The sequence below is a fragment of the Acipenser ruthenus genome, chromosome 44 (assembly GCF_902713425.1).
Source record: "Acipenser ruthenus chromosome 44, fAciRut3.2 maternal haplotype, whole genome shotgun sequence".
Lineage (NCBI taxonomy): Eukaryota > Metazoa > Chordata > Actinopteri > Acipenseriformes > Acipenseridae > Acipenser > Acipenser ruthenus.
This window is the reverse complement of record NC_081232.1, coordinates 6,649,366-6,673,099: the sequence shown is the minus strand read 5'-3', so window position 1 is coordinate 6,673,099 and position 23,734 is coordinate 6,649,366. Positions and strand designations below refer to the sequence as shown.

General features: G+C 39.2%; 1 protein-coding gene across 2 annotated transcripts in view; it reads right to left on the bottom strand.

Moving 5' to 3' along the window:
- LOC117399038 (serine/threonine-protein kinase TAO2-like) overlaps nt 1-16,920 on the bottom strand; it is a 75,594-nt gene extending 58,674 nt beyond the window's left edge. Inside the window, exon 1 of one of the 2 annotated variants that reach the window (XM_033998185.3) lies at nt 16,475-16,920. The gene's annotated coding sequence lies outside the window, so the exon portion shown is untranslated. The remainder of the gene's footprint in view (nt 1-16,474) is intronic. The other variant, XM_033998184.3, reaches the window with a different exon arrangement.
- Between the last annotated feature and the right edge of the window lie 6,814 nt (nt 16,921-23,734).

The following is a 23,734-nucleotide window of genomic DNA, read 5'->3' as shown; positions in this document are numbered from 1 at the left end:
GAACGCACAAACATGTTGCACCCTGTGTATTGAAATAGGAAACTATTCGAAATTTCCATCCCTAATCCTAATAATAAACACTACTGAAACAATATTCATAATACAGAATAATAACAATCCTTCTCCGAGCGTTGTCTCTTGTGTAGCCTCTCCCAAGTCAGCGCCAATCTTACTGAGTGATACCAAAGAGTCCTGGAAAGATTGTGAATTAAATTTTTGACCTGAACATATCGGATCCCAAATCAAGAAGTTAGATCGATCGCTTATCTGGGTGTCGATTGGGACGTCTTACTGTGAGACTGGATATGATGTAAACGAAATGTTGAATTCACAACAAATAAAGCTGCTGTTTTATCTGCAATTCTGGGAAACTGACGCCAAACAAGGCAGAACGTTACTTTTTTTTTCCCCACTGTCATAATGAAGCCAGATGAAGCATCCACTCTAAATGTTCGTCTTCATTTTATTTCCATAATTACTTTCTTTATGATTTATTGATTTCAGCGCTTTCCTTTTGGCTTATTGGTTGCTTAGTTGTAGAAAACCCAATTTGTAAAAGATTTGCCATATCACGGGAACGAGTACCAACACAGCACTTCGGTACGCAGTCTCAGAGTCTGACTGTACAACAAATATGACGTGCGGCGGGAAAGTTAGGATTAGTTTGCAGTTATGTTTTGAAGAAATGGCTTGTAAATTAGTTTTCAGCTTTTTGGCACACTGGCCCATTTTCCTGGATTCATGAAACGGCAGCCATGTGCACTATATATATTATACTAGTTAAATGTAACCGGCCAAACTGCGATCTCCACCGGCCCCAGGCTGCCGCCAGGTCATAGTTAATGTCAAACCCTGATCACCCAACCCTACAGTGAATACCAGTGCATCACCCAACCCTACAGTGAATACCAGTGCATCACCCAACCCTACAGTGAATACCAGTGCATCACCCAACCCTACAGTGAATACCAGTGCATCACCCAACCCTACAGTGAATACCAGTGCATCACCCAACCCTACAGTGAATACCAGTGCATCACCCTACCCTACAGTGAATGCCAGTGTATCATCCTCCCCAACCCTACAGTGAATACCAGTGCATCACCCAACCCTACAGTGAATACCAGTGCATCACCCTACCCTACAGTGAATACCAGTGCATCACCCAACCCTACAGTGAATACTGTTGTATCACCCAACCCTATGTCGGACAAGTAGTTTTTATTTATTTATTTTTCCTATGTTTGTTCTGTTGCTAGAAAGACACTCCGGGTCATGCAAGTTTCTAAAAACTGAACTGTGGAAGTCTACCACCTACACACAAACATTTTAAAAGGTGTTTACATCCCAACCCTATCACTTCTGATTGGCTACCTGTAGAAAAAGCTGATCTTCCCTTAGTTACAAAGAAACCCAGAAATGGCTGCGCGTATTGAGGAGCGAGATTTTTTGGGAGAGAGCGAGACAATAAAAGGAGTGGTTTTAACTGCTATTAAAACCAGCCCTGGCGTCCTGCCTTTCAGCACCTTCGTTACAATGTTGTCAGAAATGGAGGCGAGGCAGGTACCCCGGCACACACTTGGAAACTGGCAGAGGAGAGTGTAGAAATGCAAAACTACACTCACCCAAATAACTGGCATAGGCAAAACCAGATTGGCCCAGCATCAATGTTGAAGTGCTGGGCGAAACTAGACTCGCCCAGGCTAGTCCCAAAATTCAATGAACACGTTTTTTCAACAGTTTTTCGCCCAGTCGTCTTTCAAGTTCTGGGCAAATCTAGATTCGCCTGATTGGACGCGGGCAAGTGCCGAAAAAAAGTGGTGTGTGTGTGTGTGTATATATATATATATATATACACACACACACACATACAGTCACCTCAAATTATTGGCACCCTTGACAAAGATAAGCAAAAAAGGCTGTATAAAAAACACAGGTAATGAGCAATATTGTAATTTTCCAACATGTGGAATATAATTGACTTTATTAATGATTCAATGGAATCAACCAAAATTACACATTTCTCAAATTATAAATTTCCAATTTTGACACCCTTGTTTTCACTACTTTGTGCACCCTCCCCTTGCAAGGATAATGGCACTGAGTCTTTTTCTATAATGTTTAATGAGATTGGAGAACACATTGGGAGGGATCTTAGACCATTCCTCCATACAGAATCTTTCCAGATCCTTGATATCCTTCAGTCTGTGCTTATAGACTGCCCTCTTCAATTGAAACCACAGGTTTTCAATGGGGTTCAAGTCCGGAGACTGAGATGGCCAGTGCAAAATGTTGTTTCTGTGGTCAATTAACCATTTCTTTGTGGATTTTGATGTGTTCTTGGGGTCATTGTCTTGCTGGAAGATCCACTTGCAGCCAAGTTTCAGCCTTCTGGCAGAGGCAACCAGGTTTTTGGCTAAAATGTCCTGGTACTGGGTAGAGTTCATGATGCCGTTGACCTTAACAAGGGCCCCAGGACCAATGGAAGCAAAACAGCCCCATAACATCAAAGATCCACCACCATATTTTACAGTAGGTATGAGGTTCTTTTCTGCACACGCATCCTTCTTTCGATGCCAAACCCACTGCTGGTGTGCGTGGCCAAAGAGCTCTATTTTTGTCTCATCTGACCATAGCACCCGGTTCCAATCAACGTGCCAATGCCGTTTAGCAAACTCCAGGCGCTTACGGTGTTGGTTGCTCTCAATAAAGGCTTTTTTCTGGCAACCCTTCCAAATAGCCTATTGGCATGGAGATGACGTCTAATTGTAGATTTGGAGACTTGGTGACCCCAAGATGCAACCAAGTTCTGTAATTCTCCAACTGTGGCCCTTGGATTTCCCTTTGCCTCCCAAACCATCTGCCTCACTGTGCGTGGGGGCAAGATACACTTGCATCCTCTACCAGGCAAGTTTACCACTGTTCCAGTGGTTTTGAACTTCTTAATTATTGCCCCAATAGTGGTAAGTGGTATATTTAGTTTTTTAGCTACTGTTTTGTACCCATTGCCTTATTTATGAAGGTCAACAACCATTTGTCTATTCATTCATGAGTTCCTTGCCTTTCCCCATGGTGATGGATGACAAATGGCAAATGGATTTCATATGCGTGTTATTTTCTACCCCAGTGAAACAGGAAGCCATGGAAGGCCACAATACAGTTCCTTAACATTGTATTCCTTCCATTGTAATTATTCCTATCAGGTCCAATGTCGGACCCTGTCCGACATCATCAAAAAGACGGAAAAAATTGGTTTTTAGTCATTTTTTCTACGGAAAAAGCCGAGAAAACCATTCAATGGCCAAGTGGGAGTGACAGGAGCCGAGACAAGCCGAAAACAAAAAGGGCGTATCTCATGAATAGTCATACTTGCCCCTGGCATCAGATAGGGGCGGTCATAAGGAAACAAGCTGGATGGTACTGCATCAGCGCTCAGAGAATATCACGGACATTTGCAGAGCTTTTTTGAGATGTTATAGTAATAAAATAATGACTTGGATCGCATTATTGAGCCGTTTGGTGATAAAACGAGTGAGCAGGAGATGATTGATCGGTATGTACGACTATTATTATTTATTTCTTAGCATATGTGAAAGCTATAGCGAACGAAAGGGTGGGGCGGGGCTGGAGATGCCTAGTGAGTGCTTTGTTGATATGCAGGGCCTTTTAAACCCGTTTGACTGTGAAAAAAAATACTTTTAAACAGCGCGTCTAAAATTAACTGCGCGTGTGAAAATAAATTGGACCTGACGCGCACTTAATAAATGGACTGCAAAGGGTTAAGACTGAGATGAACTTGAAGTAGAATGTTAATGCATATTTAATTGTTTGATTTTATTTATAAGAATCTTTAGGGGTACCAATAATTCGGACACCTATCTTTGAGAAAATGTTTTATTACTTGTTAATAAAAAACTCTCTGAGCAATTGTATTAGAATAAAAGATCAAGACCCTGTCATGGCCAGCCCAATTTCCAGACCGGAACCCCATTGAAAACCTCTGGAATGTGATCAAGAGGAAGATGGATGGTCATAAGCCATCAAACAAAGCCGAGCTGCTTGAATTTTTGCGCCAGGAGTGGCATAAAGTCACCCAACATCAATGTGAAAGACTGGTGGAGAGCATGCCAAGACGCATGAAAGCTGTGCTTGAAAATCAGGGTTATTCCACCAAATATTGATTTCTGAACTCTTCCTAAGTTAAAACATTAGTATTGTGTTGTTTAAAAATGAATATGAACTCATTTTCTTTGCATTATTCAAGGTCTGACAACACTGCATCTTTTTTGTTATTTTGACCAGTTGTCATTTTCTGCAAATAAATGCGCTAAATGACAATATTTTTATTTGGAATTTGGGAGAAATGTCAGTAGTTTATAGAATAAAACAAAAATGTTCATTTTACCCAAACACATACCTATAATAGTAAAACCAGAGAAACTGATAATTTTGCAGTGGTCTCAATTTTTTCCAGAGCTGTATATATATATATGAAAAATCTTATTTTCAGAACGTTTCAGGCAAAAGCCCTTCAGCTGTTTAAAAAGAAACGTAAACACAGTAATCGTGTTCTATATATTGACAATTTTTACTTACCTTTAAATCTGTATTAATTGTAATTAACATTAGTTTATATAAACTTATATTATCATGCAATGCTGGCTCTACAGTCTGTCAGCATCTCTCATTTAAGAATTGAGGTTAGTTTCTGATATTTACATAAATCAAATGATTTTTATAAACAGCTTCTGTTAATAAGATAGTATAAATATTATCGTATGTCATTCTTTTTAGATGTAAATCGCTGTTAATGAGAACTTGTAAATGCTACTGCAAAAAAAATAAAAAAATAAAAAACACTTACTGCTAAATTAGTTGAAGTAATGTTTACATGTGTTTTTTTTATTGATTTACAATAGTCAAATTATTTTGTTTATTTAGCAGACGCCTTTATCCAAGGCGACTTACAGAGACTAGGGTGTGTGAGCTATGCATCAGCTGCAGAGTCACTTACAACTACGTCTCACCCGAAAGACGGAACACAAGGAGGTTAAGTGACTTACTCAGGGTCACACAATGAGTCAGTGGCTGAAGTTGGATTTGGCCCGGGGACCTCCTGGTTACAAGCCCTTTTCTTTAACTGCTGGACCACACAGCCTCAAATATTTAAATATGTGGAAAATATTTTGCTGGATAACCAATCAAGAAAATAGTATAGAAAAAGAAAATAGCAATAGAAAAAACAAATAGTAAGATCCTCAGTCAGAAAGCGTGACAACAGAAAATTGCTTTTTAATAAAAGGGTTGATGAACAGACCAGGCTAAATCTAGGAATGACAAACAAGCGAGAGTGTTTATGCACTACATTGCTGAGGTAGAAAAGCGGCAGCTGCAAGGTAATAAAAGGTGCAAAGTTCCTGTCAGTGATGTCAGATGGTTCGATTGATAGCGCTGTCATAGAAGAGGAGGGCTGGTGACTGTGCAGTGTGTGCACATGCAGGCTGTGGAGAGGGCAGATGCCCTACATATCTCAGAAGCTATTTCTTCACTCATGAGGCAGATTGTTTCAGACCCTGTTAAGACTACTCATAAATGTTGCTTGTTTTTGCATTATGTTTTGTCGTTGTCGCTCCCTAGAACAAAGTCGGCCGGAAAAATTTCTGTGTGACCGGTGGATTTTTCCATCCACTAGCTATGGTGGCTACGCATGGACACGCCTTTTAAACCTGGGATAATTCTGGTCGCTTTTCTTGCACTCTTTCTAGAGCAGCAATATCCTTTTTGTATCGAGGTGACCAGAACTGAACACAATATTCTAGGTGAGGTCTTACTAATGCATTGTAAAGTTTTAACATTACTTCCCTTGATTTAAATTCAACACTTCTCACAATATATCTGAGCATCTTGTTGGCCTTTTTATAGCTTCCCCACATTGTCTAGATGAAGACATTTCTGAGTCAACATAAACTCCTAGGCCTTTTTCATAATTCCCTTCTTCAATTTCAGTATCTCCCATATGATATTTATAATGCACATTTTTATTTCCTGCATGCAATACTTTACACTTTTCTCTATTAAATTTCATTTGCCCAGTTCTGAATGCTGTCTAGATCATTTTGAATGACCTTTGCTGCTGCAACAGTGTTTGCCACTCCTCCTATTTTTGTGTCGTCTGCAAATTTAGCAAGTTTGCTTACTATACCAGAATCTAAATCATGAATGTAGATTAGGAATAGCAGAGGACCTAATACTGATCCCTGTGGTACACCACTGGTTACCTCGCTCCATTTTGAGGTTTCTCCTCCAATCAGTACTTTCTGTTTTCTACATGTTAACCACTCCCTAATCCATGTGCATGCATTTCCTTGAATCCGCCACCTTGTCCCGCGGGCGGAACATGACACTGCAATTAACATTATATAAATCATAAATCATCTGTAATATTATTACAAAAGCAAAAGAGCAAAAAAGCTGACAATATAAAAAACCTTGTTTTACTACCGTCAAACAGCGAAGGAAATTTCCGAATTTGCCATTTCACTGCTGAGATATCCCCTTTACAATGTGTCTAGTACTTCACGGTTCAATAACAACTCTGATCGACTAGCTGTGCATTTCGCTGCTCTGGATTATCTGTTGATGGTGAAATCTCCCTGATTACATTGTAGGGGAGGTCACAAGCTGTCCAATCATACTTTGACTTTGTTTGTAGCTTAATCCATTGAAGAGTAATCGATGTGCGCAAGTGAACAGAGCCACATGTATTGAAAGGGAGAGCTCAGCAATACGCAAGCGGATCACGATTTCTTACCATTTTGTGATCATTTTTCACATCGTAAAATTTGTAAATCAAATGAAATGGTGAGCAGTGTTCCAAAGCATCCCAAAAGAAGTCAGTCTTTCTGAAGTCTTGGAGGAGATGGATAGCAGTGAAAGTGATGGCGAAAATGATCAACTTTCTGGGTTGGAGAGCGCCGAGTCAGTGTCTGAAGATGGATTGGAACCTCTTCAGGATTTGTAAATGTAGTGTGGATCCATTATATTTATTATTTTTATAACATTTATTAATTATTATTATTATTATTATTATTATTATTATTATTATTCGTAATTTTCAATATGCATTTTTTACTGTAAATGTGTTATTAGAAAATGCAACCATTTGACTCAAGGGGCACATTGAAATAACATTTAACAATTTTTATTGCATAGCAAAGAGCAAGACCATGTCTCGTCTGTGCTGTGCTGCTCTATACGGTGATCTTTACGATGCAATAAAAGTTGCAAGAAATAATTGTTGCTTCTCTGCTGTCTATTTTCTCCTTGATGTTCATTGATTTAGATTATTGCATGGGAGTGTTTAGCAAACTTTTTTTTATATATTTCCATTATAACAAGGAGTAATGTTACTCACCTAGAGACAGTGTAGGTTTTCTTAGCCTTTCAAGATAAGCTGTCTGCCTGCCCCCAACAATCACTCACTCCGTTCCTTTGTTTGCCACGTGTCAATCAAAGTCAAGATGAAAGGAACTGAGGTGTTTTCACTCTGGCAGCCTGACTTAGAGCAGCCAAGTTCTCTGCAATCTCATTATTATTATTATTATTATTATTATTATCATCATCATTATTATTGACATTTAGCAGATGCCTTTATCCAATAATCAACACATGTTCACCTGTCAGCAGTGCAATTACTGTGCTTGAATCTGAATCTGCTCACTGATCCTGATAATAGAAATTTTATTCTAATTTTCAATTCATTCACTTTTTATTTTCAGTGAGGACACTGGAGAAAACCCTCCCCCCTGAACAAGCGAGAGTTCTGACTTCTCTCCCTTATAGCACTTTTGTACAGTTTGTGTTATCAGGTATTTGTTCGGTTTTATTCATTAATTGCAAAGGAAAATATTTGATTTGAAGTATACTTTATTTTGAAAAAAAATCTCATTATTTTGCTTCTTGACATTTACATACTTTCAATCAAGCGAGTAACCAAAATACAGGGTCAGGTACTGAAAATTCAGAGCTACAAAAAAGTCTCAGTAGCAACATTCTCCTTAACAAACGCACAGTTATGTGGGAGCAATGTGCCTGACAGTTGTGGCATATGAATTGAGAGTATTTGTCATGCATACTTATCATGGATATATTTCAAGCACCCCAAAGCTCTCCAAAAAGGCCACCGTTTGAATGAAATTAGACAAAAGTGTCAAAAAAGAGGATTACAAAATCTAATTCATGTGGCAATGTATAGCATGTGAGGTGCCAGAAGGTAACATCCCTTTTAGAACTTGCTCAAGAATCTAGTATATGACTGGCCATAAAGATTTACACAATATAAAGTACTGCACGCACCTAGGAGTTTGTTGACTCAGAAATGAGTCTAGACAATGTGGGGAAGCTATAAAAAAGGCCAACAAGGTGTTCGCATATATTGTGAAAAGTGTTGAATTTAAAATCAAGGGAAGTAATGTTAAAACTTTTCAATGCATTAGTAAGACCTCATCTAGAATATTGTGTTCAGTTCTGGTCACCTCGTTACAAAAAGGATATTGCTGCTCTAGAAAGAGTGCAAAGAAGAGCAACCAGAATTATCTCGGGTTTAAAAGGCATGTCGTATGCAGACAGGCTAAAAGAATTGAATCTATTCAGTCTTGAACAAAGATGACTACGCGGTGATCTGATTCAAACATTCAAAATTCTCAAAGGTACTGACAGTGTCAACCCTGGGGACTTTTTTGACCTGAAAAAAGAAACAAGGACCAGGGGTCACAAATGGAGATTAGATAAAGGGGCATTCAGAACAGAAAATAGGAGGCACTTTTTTACACAGAGAATTGTGAGGGTCTGGAACCAGCTCCCCAGTAATGTTGTTGAAGCTGACACCCTGGGATCCTTCAAGAAGCTGCTTGATGAGATTCTGGGATCAATAAGCTACTAACAACCAATCGAGCAAGATGGGCTAAATGGCCTCCTCTCGCTTGTAAACTTTAAGTTCTTATGTCCTTAATATTCATTTTTGGAGAGGTTTGGCGAGGTTCGGGGACCCTTGGGCCTAGCTTTGTAAAAACGCATGTAGAATTTGATCCCTTAGTTTCAAATTTGTACCCAGTGTAGTAGACATATTGGATAAGCACTGGAAAATATTTATGTATTTTTTCTGGATATCTCCTTCCAATGTGGTACTGAGTAAGACATATCAAATCTGATATTTTAGTCCTGATGCCCAAGGGGTTACCTTGAATTCAAGCCCTGAACCATGCCTGTGCTGTCTATACTTTGGAAGGAAATGCGATTTATTTAAGGTCACAGCCCCCCAGGCGGAAATTGCCTGTGGAGGGCTGGGGGTTTAAAAGGTTAATAATAAATTCACATACATGTATGAAAGAGATATTATTCATATTCAAGTATGGAGGCGCAAAATAATATTATCAACCAGAGTTGTCGCTGTCGAGTTCCGTTGCAGGAAAGGGTCGGCTACCTCTAATGTACTGTTTGGAAAAATGACAATATAGTTATATTCACCAGGGGCGCATCAATAATCTGTAACCTATCGGCATGGCACCGATATAAGGGGAAAAAAAACAATCAGCTATCGGTAGTTTTTGTTAATTTAGCCGATAATGTACACAGATATTCATGCTTGAATTTCTTCCAGCACAGAATGTAATGTTTGGTCAGGCGCGTTTACTAATGACACAAGAACACCGAGACAGTCATTTTCCCAGCGCTGCGGAACGTGCGATCAAAATGCAGTAAATACGTCTCAAACAGCAGTGTTTGGATACAATAGGAAGACAATAGGATAGCAAGTTGTGTGCAGCACAGACTTGATGCTACATTAAATCCAACGATTATTATTATTATTATTATTATTCGTAGTTTAGAGTACATGTAGCCTATACAGTTACCAAACTAACATTCACCCTAAGTAATGCTTTGTAGTTGGTCTCAGGCTGACAAAACTGTAATAAATATAGGGGTATTTATTAGTATTAACCAGGCAAATTATTGTTCAAATGCAGCTTCGATGCGTGGTTAGTTACAGCACTGCCTCTGCGATGTCTCTGCTCCGGCTCTCTCTTTTCCGTAGCTCACTTGATCAAATCCTTGAACGTAAACAGTTTCGCTGAAAAGCACTTTTTTAAAACCAAGACTACAATCTCCCTAACTTCCAAGGAGCTGTGGGCTCTCTAAACGTGAAGTGGGAATTACATTTTGTAGTTCTTGTTTATCTTGCTCTGTTTGTTTATCTTAATCTGATTGCTTGCGGGTGTGTATTAGGCAGCATTTTGAAGCTGCACTTGATTACTGTGCCATCTTGTTTAGTAACAAGTTCAAGTTTGACTGAATTTTGTACCCGGATATTTTCATGAGATCTTTTTGTTCTTGATTAAGTTGGGCTGCATTTTTAAGCTGTGTATTCTTAAAATAAGAATGTAACAAACGTTGTTGTGGTTGACATTGCGTAGGCTATTTTTTTTCTGCTGTACAGTATAGGTGGAAGTTATAATAAGCAATGTTTGAGAGCAAGTGGCTATAAAAAATTTGCATTATATATTTTTTCTACAGCAGTGTTTTTACTAGTACAAATGCAAAGTGTTACTTTTGTGACTTGTAAAACATATGTATAAATTGCTGAGAAGCACACAATATAATACTACGTTATTCTTTGTACTCATTTTCTGAAGTAAATACAACAAGTAAACAATACCTGTTTGTTTTGTCAAATACAACAAGTAAACGATGTCTGTTAATTGTTTAACATGTATAATCATAAAACAGTTTAAATATAGGCCCTATGTCTTGTTCTAGCAGTTTTCTTATTATCGGTATCGGCTGATATGGGTTGATAACCATCAGCCAAGAAAATCTTAACAGTGCACCCCCAATATTCACTGAAGACAATGCAAATCTAAGTGGCTATGCAAAGTCATGTAAAGTTTTGATTAAAATATGACAGCAAAAAAGTGAACTGCATCTCTGCAGCCCCAGCACAGTGGAAGAGACTGCAAATTAAGAGACTGAATTATTTCCATGTGAATAGGCCACAATGTTAATGCAGTTTTCAAACCTTGTTTTTTTTTTTTTCTAGTTTGGACAGTGAGGGTGATTTTTTTTCCCTTAATTTACCATTATGTTTACACTGAATATTTGTCAGATTTTACACAAAACAAGGCTAGTGACGGCAGGAATATGAAAATTGGAGAGTGCTTATTTAAATGGCAATGTATTTATCAAACGTGTCTTCAAACATTGGGATTTGTTTGAACAAGTTTTTTACACCATGCTCTATAAAAAAGCATGGTGCTCCTTTAAACTGTTACTGTGAGGGAAGTTTACTCGATAACGATCGATAACCAGCGTTGGAATTGGCCCGATAATCGATGTCAACATCAGGGTTCAATTTACAACACTAAATTTATATATATTTATTTTAGCTCATATATAATATATAGATATATACACACACTGTATATCTATATATATATATATATATCTATATATATCTATATATATATATATATCTATATATATATATATATATATATCTATATATATCTATCTCACAGACACCACACGTGCTACTTATTAAAATAATGATTTAAACGTAACTATCAATAAAACAAATAGCACACACACACAAAAGTGTAACTTTGCATGTTAATTCCTTTCCCACCTCCCGGCTGTTTCTTGGTTGTACGGTTACTAATATTGATGTTTAAGAAAGTCCCGTTCACGTGTCCAAGGAGTGGTCGCCATAGTAACATTAGGGGTGGTCGTTCTGTACACTAGCTTTATTCGGCACAGGAAAAAAATACTCGCAGTGGAAACTCTTCCACAGAGCATAGCTGACTGCGAAAGCGGGTTCACATACCTGCCAACATTTATTTTTCAAAATAAGGGAGCTTTTGTAAACTGTGACAGTGGCCACTTTATTTGATGGTAGAATGATAGACTGGTGATGCGCTGCTCCTGTAATGGCTTTTTAGGAGTACAAAACTGAAACCAGTAATAGCAGAGCAATTTATACTTAAACAATGGATGTTTGTTTAACCGTTCTGATTATGTGTTTTACCACGTTAAATGATGACACATCGCTGATCTATTTTTTTTTGTCTGGCTTTGTGTACTTAACATGTTTTGAGATGACAATATGAAGAAAACAGTAATACAGTACCAGTAAGAAATGAGTTACTTTCACTTTCAGATATTTCTGTACGTTTTAGTAGCTGGACATGTACAAAGGTAGCCGACAGCAGTCAATGGACATTAAAATATTTACATATTAACTGGATTGTTCGGGAACTTGGAAATAAATGACCTACCTGCTTAACTGTTTTTGTGGAACAGTATTTGAAAGGCATCAGCTGCAATGTTTTAGATATTCAAGTATTACTTTACAGTTCACACACAAGCACATTTAAGAGCTTTCAATTCAGGAAAATTATTTATGGCAACCATGAAAAAGTTATTCAGCTATCTGAACATTGTTATAATTTCGTAATACAGTATTTACAAGGCAATCCATAATGATTGTGAATATATATATATATATATATTTTTTTTTTCTGGCATATGGTCACATTTTTCAAAAAAACAATTTTGCAAAACAACTACCGGTACTTGATGTAACTCGGACAGCGACAATTTATCTGAAACTGAAGATCTTGTTTGCGCAAGGTTTTTTGGAAAATCACATTTTTCAAATTGATATCGAAAAATGTAGCCTGTTATCAGCAAAAAAATATTTAGGGTCAGGTGGGAAAGATAGGGTAGGTCGGACAACCGGAACCACACATTTTTTTTATTTGGCCTTAAAGAGAAAGAATGGAAAAAACAGGCAAAAGCTATTTTTATATTTGAATAACTCCCAAGTATTGCTTATTATAGTTGTACTCTTAACATTTACTAGCAAAGGTGTTCCCTACTGCACCGAAAAGAACATTTCCTTAAAGTAAGTTATAAATGTGATGAGGTGAGATGGGGTCACAGCGAACCTTTTGTGCATCCTGAATTTAGTGAACCCGTCAAGCTACAAGGCTAGACCTGCCTATGCTAATCACTGATTGATTGTGTTCCCTGTTAAATAAAACCACAATCCTACAAGTTACTCTACTTTTGTGTGTGACGGGGAGGGGCGAGTAGGTTTAAGAAGGACAAGTAGATTTTTCTAGCTTTTGGTCCCTTGGACAAGTTTTTTTTCAAGAGTTGCACACCCTTCCATATTTAAAGTCCATTCTCTTACTTCTTATTGGCTTTATCATCATCTTCATCACTGGCCTCCTAAATTCACAAGTTGCCCAGCGGGGGTGTGTCTCTGTGAATGTTTAACGGTTTTAACACAATTCTCAACTCTGAGGTAAAACCTGGAATGGGTGACACTGCTGTCCAATAGGATTCCATCCCTGCTATTTCACACAATCCAAGATGAAGTTCTGAGCAGGCTTGACTCTGGTACTCCGCTCTGCTCTCAATCTCACACACACTTCCTATACGTCCTGTTTTTCTAGTTGCAAGTTCCTTTTCTAACTTCCTGTTTAGAATTTAAACGACCTTTAGCAAAACAAAAAAAAAAAAAATACAGTGCGACTCCAGTTTGATTCTTAGCCAAGTCAAAATATGCTCTTCGATGGACATTAAAACTAAGTTTGACAGACAGCCAGCCTCCACACACCCTCAGATGCAGATAAACAATTCACAGAACTCAATCCGGTTACTCCAAAACCTGTCCCGACATGAATATGAAAGTAAAGAAATGAAAATAAAATTTGCATATCGACACAATCAACCTTGCAATAAAGAAATACAAACTGCTGCTTTCTGAGATCACAGCCAATCACAAGACAAGAATCAGAAGTGCTGGGCTCGGCCAGGCTGCTCAGCTGAGACAGTTCCAACACCAAAGTCTCTCTTTGTATTAGTGCTGCACTATTGGGATGTAAGGTTAGGGTTTGGGGAACAGTGGTCTAGAGAACAAGCAGCAGCTCCAATTGAACATTTCATGTGTTTGATAGAATGTAGTTCAGTTTTACACTGGCCAGTGTTTCTGCACCAGGTAAAGAGTGCGGCACAGCTCTCTGCACCACTGCCAAGTACTGACCAGACCTCACGCTGCTGCTAAGCTGTCAACGGGGACCTCTGTGATGTTTGTTTGAGACATAGCCTGCCATGGCCTTTAATAAATCATGTTTGAAGCTGCAGGAGTGCAGGGCTGGAAATAAGACTCCCTTTGCATAGCAGTTTGATCCAGAAGAAATAAGACACACCTGAGCTTGTTACTTCTACACACTGTACCTAATCAAACTGGTAGTAAAACTTGGAATGGGTGAAGCTGTTGTACAATAGGAGTCTTATTCCCATCCCAGCTTATAGCTGCTGGTTTAAGGACAGTAGAGAAAATGAGAATAAACTCTCCAAATACAGTTTTTATACATATATATACACATATATGTATATATATATATATACACACATATATATATATATATATATATATATATATATATATATATATATATATATATATATATATATATATATATATATATAGAGAGAGAGAGAGAGAGAGAGAGAGAGAGAGAGAGGAGAGAGAGAGAGAGGAGAGAGAGAGAGAGAGAGAGAGAGAGAGAGAGAGAGAGAGAGAGAGAGAGAGAGAGAGAGAGAGAGAGAGAGAGAGAGAGAGAGAGAGAGAGATATAGATATATAGATATATATATATATATAGATATATATATATATATATATATATATATATATATATAGAGAGAGAGAGAGAGAGAGAGAGAGAGAGAGAGATAGATATAGATATAGATATATATATATAGATATATATAATATATATATATATATATATATATATATATATATAGAGAGAGAGAGAGAGAGAGAGAGAGAGAGAGAGAGAGAGAGAGAGAGAGAGATAGATATAGATATATAGATATATATAGATATATATATAGATATATATATATTATATATATATAGAGATATATATATATATATATATATATATATATATATATATATATATATATATATATATATATATATATATATATATATAGAGAGAGAGAGAGAGAGAGAGAGAGAGAGAGAGAGGAGAGAGAGAGAGAGAGAGAGAGAGAGAGGGAGATTTTAAGATCTACCACAGCATGACCTCAAACAGCAATTTGTTATTTTGTTCGTAATAAACAGTAATAAGATATTCAAGACAGATTTAGACAGACAAATGGAGACAGACACACAAACTAAATTGATGGTCTCCTATACTTTAAAATAGATATTATATAATATATACTGATGAGTGCTACCATTTGCCAAACAGTTTGTGTCTACGCACACAGATCACCAGGGATGGAAATAAGACTCCTATTGCACAGCAGTTTCACCCATTCCTGGTTTCACTACCAGCTTGATTAGCCACAGTGTCTATAAGTAACAAGCTCTGGTGTGTCATTATTATTATTAAACTCATAGCGAAACCAGGAATGGACCGAACTGCTGTGCAACGGGATTCTTATTTCAATCCCCTTAGATCACAGACATACAGACAAGATGTTCCGGCAGACTTCTAAATAAATTAAAGCAGCATCGACAGTGGTGGGTGTATCGTTTGATCACAAGGAACGTCTTTGGGGAGAGGACTGGGGCGGGGGTTGCGAATTGGACTGCACACAAACGAGAATTGTACATTAATAAAACCGATTTATACATTTTGAATTTTATTTTAACGTTTAATGATTAATATTGCGACCCCCACACCCTCTGAAATAAATCTGGTCTTCAGTAGTAACGTCTCTATTACTGTATTAGTATTATCATCATCAAATTACAAATATGCGAACAATACCGTTAATTTTTATTAATTGAAAACTGTTGTACGGTTGAAACGACTACCAACCCCTGTTACAGTCCTATAACAGTGTTAAAAATCATATAAACAACGACATGTTTTAATATAACACGAGCACATTACAGCTGCTTCGAAAATAAACCTACCGCGAGTAATGATTGACAATACAGAATACGAAAAGACAAATAAGAAAAAAATATGCTAGAGAGAGAGAGGGAGGGAGAGGAAATAAATAAAATACGTGAAAATTAAACCCCTTCGCAGCCGGGAATAAAAACATCAAACGCTTAAATCCGGGGTCTGAATCACGAATGTACTCGCCGTGGCAACCTCACCCCAACGATATACGGCACAACGTTATATATATATTATATATATAATATATAAAATATATATATAAGCATATACGAGCTGTAAATTCACATTGGTGAGATAAATAGATGCATAATAAAGCCAGCACAAATCTGGCAAATAAATAATTATTATATTATATTCTTTGTCGATTAAAAATATATCTGTGTGAGTCAGTGAATAAACACCTGACAGCATAAACCATGCATGCAATCAATAAAAGAGAATTAAACATACACCCAAGTACAATTATATATACATACTCACCCCGCCTGCAAACGCCTTTTAAGCTACTTGTATTTCTTTCTTTGCGTCGATTCCGTCTCAAAACCTCAGATCCATTTTCTATTCATTAATTTCTGTGTCTTTCTTCTCCGCCTCTCTCTTTTTCTCCGTCGCTTTGTTTCGAGGCTGCCGAAGCGCGATCCGATTTCAGGGTTTTATTTGATATTATTTATATATTACAACTAGCGTCTGCTTGACTTTAGTCGCTTCTCGTCGTTTATCGTGTGGAGTGTTTCTTCACCCCGCCTCGCCTTCATATTTTTATTTTTTTCCCTTCCTCCCTCTCTTTCTCTTTCTCCCTCTCTCTCTCTCTCTCTTTTTTTGTTCAGAAATTCAAGATGGCGGCGCGGGCGGGAGCCGGCCGGAAGCCGGAAACAAAGGTCAGCGGAGGTGGTTTCCGGGGATAGGTGAGGGCAGAGGAAGAAAGTGACAGCGTTGAGATGGTCATGTTATAAACATTGTTAAAACATGTGCGTCTAACGCCGTGCTACACGAAAAACCAACCACTGCTATCACTTTGTAGTTTATTTGATTATAATGATGTTAATAAAAGATCTAAATTATGTTCATCTAGTTTTATTTTGTTTGTTTTTTAATCATGTTCTAGGCTAGGGGGTGGGATACTTTTGGTCACAGCTGTACAATATAATCCCTTCTGTGTTAGTTTACTACATTCTTCCAGAGTTTATTTTCATTAAAGCTGCAGGCAGACAGGCCCACAATCCCGTTCAGTTTGACACTACAATAGAATTACTTATTGATGTCTGTGGCCATTTCCTCTTTTCTAAATGCTGGCGTTAACAGGAATACACACAGATGCCAACAGTCCCTCTATGGTCGGGATAGTCCTGATTTCCTAGCAAATGTCCCGCGTCTCGATGCATTGGAAAAAAAGTCATTTATTCTGCACAATAGAGTTAGTGTAAACCACACGCTGTCCTCTTCCTGCGGCTGACACATCTGCTGATCACTAACTTACCGGAGGTATACAAAGGGAAGAACGCTTCATTGTGTCTGTGTTTACTGTCATGATGGTCGTGCGGTGTTGAGTTGAGGGGATATGTCTATTATTATATGATAGTGTTTTTTTTGCGTATGACCCCCCTCCCATATGTATGATGCGTATAACACCTTCTTCCGCCGGGGACGAGCGTCCCGCTGAACAGTTTCCAAATGTTGACAAGTATGGAAATATCCATTCAATTTCACTAACGTATCTCTACACTACAGTAAAATGGCTGCACAAGGAATGCTATGAAACTAAACCCGTTTGTTCGTTACTTTGGCTCCAGTTCCATTCGCCAAGTAGGCAAGTCTGGCCCTCAGTTTGAGCCACAATGGCGCCGGTTTCCTTACTGCCCGTGCTCTAGAATCGGGCGCCGAGCAACCGGTTTCCATGGAAACGCCACAGCGCTGAGAAAAACTATGACTACAGTTTTTTAGGAATTTTAAAATTGTATTATTAAACTAACAAAAATTTTTATTCCAGGATATTTTTTTATGTACTCGTGATTTTAATCGTTTTACAAATGTGTAATATTTAAGTGTGGTATTGTAATTCATTTTTTTCTCGTTTTTTTTTTTTATGTTTTTCTTATTTTATAATTTTGTGGTTCGTTCAAATTATACGTTGTCGGGAAGCTTTGTTTACATTCGATTTTCATGTTTGAAAAGACGTGCAGGTTTACCGTAAAGTGTATAAGACTTTACCACAAGAAGAACATCTCGGGTAAATTTCAATTATTATTATTATTATTATTATTATTATTATTATTATTATTATTATTATTATTATTATTATTATTTAAAAAACAACAATTGGAGCACGGTAACCAGTGGTGTACCACAGGGATCAGTATTAGGTCCTCTGCTATTCCTAATCTACATTAATGATTTAGATTCTCATATAGTAAGCAAACTCGTTAAATCTGCAGACGACACAAAAACAGGAGTGGCAAACACTGTTGCAGCAGCAAAGGTCATTCAAAACGATCTAGACAGCATTCAGAACTGGGCAGACACATGGCAAATGACATTTAATAGAGAAAAGTGTAAGGTACTGCACGCAGGCAATAAAAAATGTGCATTATAAATATCATATGGGAGATAGTTCAATTGAAGAAGGAATCTATGAAAAAGACCTAGGAGTTTATGTTGACTCAGAAATGTCTTCATCTAGACAATGTGGGGAAGCTATAAAAAAGGCCAACAAGATGCTCAGATATATTGTGAAAAGTGTTGAATTTAAATCAAGGGAAGTAATGTTAAAACTTTACAATGCATTAGTAAGACCTCACCTAGGATATTGTGTTCAGTTCTGGTCACCTCGTTACAAAAAGGATATTGCTGCTCTAGAAAGAGTGCAAAGAAGAGCAACCAGAATTATCCTGGGTTTAAAAGGCATGTTGTATGCAGACAGGCTAAAAGAATTGAATCTATTCAGTCTTGAACAAAGAAGACTATGCAGTGAAACAAGGACCAGGGGTTACAAATGGAGATTAGATAAAGGGGCATTCAGAATAGAAAATAGGAGGCACTTTTTACACAGAGAATTGTGAGGGTCTGGAACCAACTCCCCAGTAATGTTGTTGAATCTGACACCCTGAGATCCTTCAAGAAGCTGCTTGATGAGATTCTGGGATCAATAAGCTACTAACAACCAAACGAGCAAGATCGGCTGAATGGCCTCCTCTCATTTGTAAACTTTCTTAATAAAGACGTAGTCCGCCGTGCTGGTACAACCTATATAACTAATATAAGCTTCATGGATGACCATATTCTTTAAGATAGGTACAAATGTTGGAACAGTATAAATTAATACAGCAAACTTTGTTTGACAGAATAACTATAATTAGTTGTAGAAAATCTAATTAAATACTATGAACCAGTAGGAATTCTCATCCGCCAGTACGAAGCCAGTACAGGAGTGTAGCAGCACCATCAGCGTAGAAGAGAAAATCTTTCACTTGCATATGTGTATTTTTTTACTGCTTAAAAAAACAAAACAAAAAACAGATAACATTTGATGCTTGCTTTATTAGTAGTAGTATTTGTGTCGGCAGGATCTGTACTTATGATGTCAGTGCAGACACACACACACACAAAGAAAGAGAGACACACACACACACAGACAAACAGACACACAAATACACACACACAAACACACACAGGAAAGATGGAAACCAACGAGCTTCATTTCAGACCGCTTTCAAAAAGCCCTTCTTCTGCTGTGTCGGAAAAAAAGTAAACCTCTGTGGATGACGTCATCGTGACTATGTCAGAATAGAACGTTCATTCCCAGAGGCTCGAAAGTTCAGAGCTTGCAGATAAACCCGCATTCCCTTTGTTTCCTATCAAAATTTTGTTCCACAGCACTGACTGATCCCACAGGTATTGATGTCTTTAGCAGTGTGATTGTCTATTGGTTCCTCAGCCTCCTTTCCATGGAGAATTCGGAAGACGGCTGGAAGGCGGAGTTAGGGGTCACAGAGGAGCTCGAAAGGTCCTTGCCTGCGCCCCCTGTCCTGCCTCAAAGCGAGGGGGAGACACCCGACGAGGGGGACCCCCAAGAACTCTGCTCCCAAGTGGGGGAGCTGATGTCAGCCACCTTCCTCATGCTGCAGACAGCAGGAGAGTCTTTCCGTGCAGCTGAGGTGAGCCTGCAGCAAACAGTCCTGTGTGTCCTTCAAATCTCAATTGGTTTGTGGAATACATTTGACAAGCTTAATAAGCCACAGTGTGTATAGGCCAGTGGCGGAGGAAGAGGAAGATGGGCCCCGGTGCAGGACGTTATTGTGGGCCCCCCTCCCCAAACGTTAATTGAACCCTTATTTATAAACATCAAACATACCAAATCAAGTGTTCAACATTGAACTATATTTAATTGTCAGAATGTTAGCACATATGAAACATACGTAATAAGAACATTTTCTACTCACCTACTTTAATTTAATTCTGCGTACATCTTTGCATCCAACACTACGCTATTTTTTAATCATAAATGAACAGGTTTAATCACTAACCCTACCAGGATTCCCTAATTCTGCGATCACAGAAATGATTACAGAATTCACAATTCTGCACAGACATTTGCAGAAATTGTCTCACTTAGGAAACCGTTTTTTATTTATTTTTAATTTTTTTTTTTTTTTTTTAAATCAGTAATGCAGGCATGCTGATTTGCTGTAGTTTATTTTGGTGCCCACAGCAGCACCCGACAGCTTCCGTCTAAACTACAGGATGAATCGTGCACGCAGAATATAACTGCGCATGTCTGTGCTGAATAGTACCCCCAAACCTTCCATGAAGACGTGCCTCGTACCAGCCTCCGGGAGGAAAAAGTTAGGATAATTAAGACCAGAGAGATACCTGTTGAAATGAGGGAGGATACAATCTGAATTACTGGCACCGCAGCTACAGTGATACAAATGTGTAACATCTGCAAATATAAACGCGAAGGATATTATCATTGTTATAAAAAACAAAACAAAAATACTTTGAAACCCTCCGGGGCCCTCTGAGTGCGTGGGCCCGAGCGCAGTTGCACCTGCTGCACCTGCTACTGCTCCGCCACTGGTATAGGCAACAAGCTCAGGTGTGACTTGTGCAGTGCTTGTTGGGATAACAATTCCATCACACAGCTTAGATGTTTGGTTCTAGTTTTATAAACTAGTTTTATAAAGTCGATAAATAGTTTTTTTTTCTCCTTTAAAAAAAATAGAAGTTAATGAATTGTGTGCCTGTCTCCCAGCTCGCCTCTCAGCTCTGCTCCGACGCTGTCTCCATCGCCAGAGCCTCCCTGCTAGCGGCTCAACGCAGCCACAGCCTCGCTCGAACCCTGAGCCACAGGCTGGGACTGCCGACCAACAGCCAGGATCCAGACGGTCTGTCTGTCTGTCTGTCTCAGTGTGTGCCTCTGTCTGTGTTTGTCTTTCTGTCTTTGTGTTTGAGTCTGTATTTGAGTGTGTGTGTCTCAGTGTGTGCCTCTATCTGTGTGTGTATCTGTGTGTGTCTGTGAGTGTGTGTGTGTCTGTGAGCGTGTGTGTATGTGTGTGTCTGTGAGTGTGTGTGTGTGTCTGTGTCTCTGTGTGTGTCTCTCTCACAGTGTTTTCACTGTTTTGTTTTCAGAAGTTGAGGAGGTTGGTGTGAACAATCACAGGTTCAGACAGCACAGAGTGCAAGTGAGATTCCCCAGCACAGCGTGAGTGGAGTGAACTGAGAGGAGTGGGGGGACTGGGAGAGACTGGAGAGGGACTGGGAGGGACTGGGGGAGGCTGAGGGAACTGGGAGGGGGTTGGAAGGGACTGGGAGGGAGGCTGGCTCTATTGTAGACACCCTGTTCCACTGTTAAAGACAAATTGGTCGGAGGTCCCAGTCTCTCGGAGGTCCCAGTCTCTCCCCTGGTTAAGGCACGGCCGTGTGTTGTGCAGGGTGTCATACAGTCGGGAGCGAAGGGGTCCCCGAGTGTCTCCCCTGGCAAAGACACGGCCAGGTCGCATTGGCTCTGGCACTCCCGTGGGTTAGGGAGGCAAAACTGGCTACAGCGGACCCTGCTGGCCAGGCACCCAGTGAGCTCAAAAGCGGACGCCTGCAGGGCTGGCCTTTGTCCTCCAGAGGCCGGTAGCTCGCTGACATCCGCTCTCAGGTTCCTGGGTGTGGAAGAGGAAGCTGGCTCAGTCGTGGGATCTGAGGATGTCAGCTGAACCTTCAGTTCTCCTGAGCAGCTGTGTGGGGAATTGCTGCAGTGAGGGGAAAAAAATATTGGACATTCTAAATTGGGGAAAAAAATTATTGGGCACACTAAATTTAAAAAATAAACAAATTACAGACAAGCTAGGAAAGTTTTTGCCTAAAATCAGAAATGCTCCCTGTTTCTGTTCTTTCTGCAGGAACTACCTGCCTTGCTCAGACTCAGTAATTCCAGAACAACCAAACCACCTCCATCTCAACTGCATCCATTTCACTGAGGCCGTGAGTTCACTGAGATACAGTGCCTTCCCATTTGATCAGTCTGCAATCCCTGATAAGAGACAACTGCATTTAGAGCTATTAATGTCTCACTTACATTTCTGCATATATCTGGAGAACCAACTATCCCATTGTTATGAAACTTGGTATTAACATTATTCAGCACAAGTTATTGAGAAGATCAGATTCTAGGGATATAAGGGATGTCTGTCTGTCTGTCTGTGCATCCGTCCGCCCGTCTGTCTCTCTGTCACACTTACATATATCTTGAGAGCACAAGAAGGTATTCCACACACTGTAAATCATTTTAATAGGCTTTACCAGGATGCCTACTAATTTGCTTATCTAATGAAGGTCTTAAATATCACTTATCCAATTTCCATTAAACTCTTCATGGCCATTCTACACTGTTCTGTACATGCTGTTGAAATAGGTCATGGTCATCGACTATCACGCTGATGTCTGATTCTGAACGTACAGCCGTGGTGATGGGGGATGGATGTTGTTCCTGCAGTTCCTCTGCTGTGCCTGTATAGAGAGGGGGCGCTCTCTCCGTCTCTCCGTCTCTCTGTTTCAATTATCACTGTACTGTATTACAGTTTTATACTGTTCTATACATGCTTTTAATATAGGTCATGGTCATTAACTTTTTCTCACACCGCTAGCTCTGATTCTGAATGTGCAGCCGAGGCAATGGGGGATGGATGTTATTATTATTATTATTATTTATTTCTTAGCAGACGCCCTTATCCAGGGCGACTTACAATCGCAAGCAAATACAAATACATTCAAGTGTTACAATATAAGTCATACAATAAGAACAAGAAATACAATAATGTCACGGACAGGCTGGTTTATATTGCTGGAATGGGGGATGGATGTCACGGACAGGCTGGTTTATATTGCTGGAATGGGGGATGGATGTCACGGACAGACTGGTTTATATTGCTGGAATGGGGGATGGATGTCACGGACAGGCTGGTTTATATTGCTGGAATGGGGGATGGATGTCACGGACAGGCTGGTTTATATTGCTGGAATGGGGGATGGATGTCACGGACAGGCTGGTTTATATTGCTGGAATGGGGGATGGATGTCACCGACAGGCTGGTTTATATTGCTGGAATGGGGGATGGATGTCACGGACAGGCTGGTTTATATTGCTGGAATGGGGGATGGATGTCACGGACAGGCTGGTTTATATTGCTGGAATGGGGGATGGATGTCACGGACAGGCTGGTTTATATTGCTGGAATGGGGGATGGATGTCACGGA